This window comes from Sciurus carolinensis, unplaced genomic scaffold (assembly GCF_902686445.1).
Source record: "Sciurus carolinensis unplaced genomic scaffold, mSciCar1.2, whole genome shotgun sequence".
Classification (NCBI taxonomy): Eukaryota; Metazoa; Chordata; class Mammalia; order Rodentia; family Sciuridae; genus Sciurus; species Sciurus carolinensis.
In genome coordinates, this window is record NW_025920141.1 from 2705580 (window position 1) to 2711027 (window position 5448).

The 5448-nt window shown below is 36.2% G+C and overlaps 1 pseudogene; it reads right to left on the reverse strand.

The window, feature by feature from the left end:
• Nucleotides 1-2946: 2946 nt before the first annotated feature.
• On the reverse strand, nucleotides 2947-4579 carry LOC124974291 (heat shock factor protein 2-like; annotated as a pseudogene).
• Nucleotides 4580-5448: the final 869 nt, after the last annotated feature.

Consider the following 5448-nt stretch of genomic DNA (forward strand, 5'->3'; position numbering starts at 1 on the left):
TTGTGGGCTGTACATGTTGAAAGTATTATATTCCACATTTCAACTCTTTCCCATCTGAAAATATATTCACCCGTTTCTGGCTTTTGTTGTTGTTGTTGTTGTTGTTGTTGTTTTGAATCATTATAAACACAAGTAGAGTACTATTTTCATTTCTCTTGTTGTACACAAAGTAGAGTCACACCATTTGTGTAATCATACATGTACAAAGGGTAATGATGTTTGTCTCTTCCATTATCTTTCCTTTCCCCTGCCCCCTCTCCAACTCTCATTTCCCACTACAAAATCCAACCCTCCTCCACTCCTTCCCTGTTATGTATCATCGTACACTTATCAGAGAAATCATTCAGCCTTTTGTTTTTTGTGATTGGCTTATCTCATTTAGCATGTTATTCTCCAACTCCATTTATTTATCTGCAATTGTCATAATTTTAATCTTCTTCATGACTGAATAATATTCCATTGTGCATATACACAACAGTTTCTTTAACTATTCGTCTGTTAATAGGCATCTAGGTTGGTTCTACAATCTAGCTATTTTGAATTGAGCTGCTATAAACATTGATGTGGCTGCATGATTGTAGTATGCTGATTTTAAGTTCTTTGGGTAAAGACCAAGGAGTGAGATAGCTGGATCAAAAGGAGGTTCCATTCCAAGTTTTCTAAGGAATCTTCATACTGCTTTCCAGAGTAGCTGGAAATTTGCAACCCCACCAGCAATGTATGAGTGTATGTTTTCCCCACGTCCTCGCCAACACGAATTGTTGCTAGTTTTCTTGATAAGACATTCTAATTGGGGTGAGATGGAATCTTAGGGTAGTTTTGATTTTCATTACTCTTTTTACTAGAGATGTTGAACAATTTTTCATATATCTGTTGATTGCTTATAGATCTTCTCTTTTGAAGTGTCTGCTCATTTCTTTAGTCTATTTATTGATTAGGTTATTTGTATTCTTGGTTTAAAGGTTTTTGAGTTCTTTATAAATTTTGGATATTAGTGCTCTATCCGAAGTGCGTATGGCAAAGATTTTCTCCCACTCTGGTAGACTGTCTCTTCACATGGTTAATTGTTTCCTTTGCTGAGAGAAAGCTTTTTAGTTTGAATCTATCCCAATTATTGAGTCTTATTTTATTTCTTGTGCTTTGGAAATCTTGTTAAGGAAGTCTGGTCCCAAGCTGACATGATGAAGATTTGGGCTTACTTTTTCTTTTATTTGGTGCAGAGTCTCTGGTCTAATTCCTAGGTCCTTGATCCCTTTTGAGTTGAGTTTTGTACAGGGTGAGAGACAGGGGTTTAATTTCATCTTAGTGTATATTAATTTCCAGTTTTCTCAGCACCATTTGTTGAAGAGGATATCTTTTCTCCATTGTATGTTTTTGGCACCTTTGTCTGGTATGAGATAACTGTATTTATATCGGTTTATCTCTGTGTCCTCTACTCTGTACCACTGGTCTACCTGTCTATTTTGGTGCCAATTCCATGCTGTTTTTATAAATATTGCTCTGTAGTATAGTTAAATGTTCTCTTGCTTTGCTTTTACTGCTAAGTATTGCTTTGACTATTCTGGCCTCTTATTCTTCCAGATGAATTTCATGATTGCTTTCTCCATTTCTGTGAGCTACGTCATTAGGATTTTAATTGGAATTGTATTGAATAATTATAGTGTCTTTGGTATTATGGTCATTTTGATAATAGTAATCCTGCCTATACAAGAACTTGGGAGATCTTTCTCTTTTCTAAGGTTTTCTTTAATTTATTTCTTTGGTGTTCTATAGTTTTCATTGTAGAGTTCTTTCACCTCTTTTGTTAGATCAATTCCCAAGTATCTTTTTTTGAGGTTGTTATGAATGCAGTAGTTTTCCTAATTTCTCTTTCAGAGGATTCATCACTTATGAATAGAAATGTATTAGATTTATGTGTGTTGAATTTTTATCCTGCTACTTCATTGAATTTATTTATGAGTTCTAGAAGTTTCCTGGTGAAGTTTTTGGATCCTTTAAATATACAATCTTGTCATTGGCAAATACTGATAGTTTCAGTTCTTCTTTTCCTATTCATATTTATTTAATTTCTTTGGTGTGTCTAATTGCTCTGGCTAGAGTTTCCAGTATGATCTTGAATAGAAATGGTGAAAGAGGGCATCCCTGCCTTGTTCCAGTTTTTAGAGGGAATGCTTTCAGATTTTTTCCATTTAGAATGATGTTGGCCATGGGCTTAGCATAGATAGCCTTTAGAGGGTTGAGGTATATTCCCACTAGTCCTATTTTTTCTAGTGTTTTGAGCATGAAGGGGTGCTGTATTTTATCAAATGCTTTTTCTTCAACTATTGAAATAATCATATGATTCTTGCTACATATATGGAGTTGGAACCATACCAAACAGTGAGCATTTGTGTACACTTTGCCCTTCCTATTGAATGTGAGCTCCAAACATAAATGAACTTCTTTGAACCAAGAGAGACAAGAGAAGTTTTACAAGATACAGTCACTTTATGCTTCCTGTTTTAAAAATAAGCCAAATGAAAAACATTTAATAGTAATAATTGGAACAGAGAAAGCTTTAGAAGTTCTAGCATTAGTTCTAGAGACTTCCACTCAAATGCAGACAGACACCATCAAACAAGTAAAACAAAAGTAACTGGAATAAATGGTCATTTGTAAAAATGGAATCCAAATTGCTACAATTGGAGAAAAATGGTCATTTGAGTCCAACGTAAAGATATGCCAATAATGTGCACAGAATTTTGTGTGTATCTACGCAGCTGAGTAACATTCAAAAACTTTACAAGAGTGTATGGTTAGTGAGAAAAGCAAAAGGTGCTGTTATGCCACAGTATCTGATTAAACAAAATAAAGCAGTTTACAAAAGAAAAGTACTAAATGATACTTTAAAATAATTAGTTCATTATTTTGATGAATATATACATGTTGAGTCCACTTGTTAGGAGTTTAACTATCTAAAAGTGGCATGTCACTATCAAGAGGTGCAGGAGAAAGTTCATAAAAATAAAACAGTGTAACTTCACTAACTTCAGCTTCAGTCAATGACTCCAGGTCAACAAGCTTACTTTGGGTTGGTTCTTGGTCCAGGCTGCTATCCAGAAGTTAATCAACTTCATGGGTTTATTTACAGAGGACATAAGTTCTGATGATGCTGTTGTACTCCCACTTTCAACAGCAGAAGCAGGATTTCCATCAAGGAATGCAAGAAGTGGGAAGGCAGTGTACTGGATAAGTTGCTTATGTGGTTTAAACTTAGATTTTCTTCCTTCTCCTAAAACTGGTTGAACTACATTGTTCTTGGTAGTTTCTAATCCTTTATTCTCAGATTTTGTATTATTGATGTAATCTGTGGGATTTATCTGCCCAGAACTAAGTAGTGAAAAGATCAACCAGGAGATCTAGGTCAGTGGTAAACTCTCTCCCTGACAGCATAGCTTGGAAGTCCTCTAAACTGCAGTCAGTACTCTCAAGATAATCCAACAGTTCAATCTTTCCCAAAAGATTAATATTATCATTCAAAATTGAATACATCATGGTCACAGGCTCTTCTGTGGTCAGACTGGATGAACTGTTTAGCTGGACGGCACTAGACATGAGAGGGTTGATGACATCAATCCCTGAACTTAGGGATTCTCTGGCTGGTTAACTCTGACCTCCATTCTGAATGACAGGTGCATACTCATCTTCAACAATGACAATATCGGGGTACTGGCTACAGTAGGAGGGATCAGATATAACATCCTCATTAGTTTCTGGAATAACTGGGATATTTTCTTCACCTGCATTAACATCAGTAATGTCATAAATAATGATATTATCTGAAATCCGCTGTCTTGACCTTGAATTTTCAGTCGTATGTGTGTAACTTTGTGATGATGATTTTCAGCTGGTTCCTTGACTATGTGCTCAAATAAATTCTTCTTTTGGGCTCCTTTAGTGTTTAGAAGTAGAGGTCTTTTACATTTTAAACTCACAAGTTGGTAATTCTGAACCAAGGTAACAACAAATTGAACAGTCTATTGAATAATTTGTTGCTGTGCATGCTTTGCTCTTAATTCAGACACCTCCATCCATAGGGACTCATTCTCACTTTTTATTCTGAAAGGCTGGACTCAATTGTTTCTTGTTTTATTTGAATCTTCTGAACACTCATATTTTTTGTTAGATCTTCCTGATAAATTTTATTATCTTCTGGTTTTGAAGATGAAACCTTCCTTTTAATCTTCTCCAACAATTCATCCTGGCCTTATTTGAAGTATGTATGCTGAAATTCAACAGGACCATCTCTTTCCTGCCTTACTATTCCAGAGTCAATATGTACTACTTTACAGACACCATACATATTCATTTGCCTCACAAAGCTTGCCATGTTACTGTGCTTGAAGTATTGGGGAAGAATTTCTTTTGCAAATCTTCATTCATCCAATACCAAAATGTTTTGGTCATTCTGGCTCCAAGTGATGAACTTGGTGTGGGTTTTCTCCATAAGCATCCACAGTTTTCAGAGGAAAGGCGGCACATTAGAATTCTGCTTCCTTGTTAACCAGACACTGGGATTCTGAATTCTATACCGGACCATGGCTGTAGTGGTGGTGGTGGTGGTGGTGCTGGCAGTCTCTGGCTGGTCTTTTCACTTTCAAATTCATGGTCTCTTTCTTTATAGTTAAAAACAGTTTCCCTCCCCCCACCTAACATCAATGTCATCTTCCATGTGAGTTTTTTCTCTCTCTTTCTCTCTCTCTCTCTCTCTCTCTCTCTCTCTCTCTCTCTCTCTCTCTTTTTTTTTTTTTTTTCCTCCTTAGCCAGCAGGTCTTTAACCCAACAGAATGTGATTTGGGGTATGGCATGAGACCTGGAACCCCTCCTACTCTTCAGCACCACCTATAGTTCAACATAGGAAAAGCACGTCTTTGTTCTTGGACTGTATTCTGTTTCATTGACCTAACTATTAATTTTCCCAGTTGAATACCATGTCTTATTACCAGAGTTTTATAAAATGTCCTGAGAGCTGCTAGCACAGCATTTCTGAGCACAGAAACGCTGACATTTTGAACTGTGTAGTTCACAGTCGGGAGTTGTCCTGTGTCAGGTAGGCTTGTTGAGAAACATCCTAAGCATCCTGACTTCTCTACTAGATGAACCTAGCAGTTCCCACATTGTCCCAAGGAATGACAATGGAGAACCTCAGTGGTACAGCAAGTCCTCCCAACTCCTTGTTCTCCAAGAGGGACATTGTGTTTGGAAAAACCTTTAAATCTGTATTACTTGGGTAAAATTGAGATAAAAAAATGAGATTTCTGATTCATATGCATGCATACATTGTATTTCACTTCTTTTTTAAGTTTTTGATTTCTTTTGTTGTATTTAAGCTCTCTCAATGAAGTTTTTATAGGTTACCTGCATGTATTTAGAGTTCTATGAACATTTATTACCCATTTCTCTTGTATT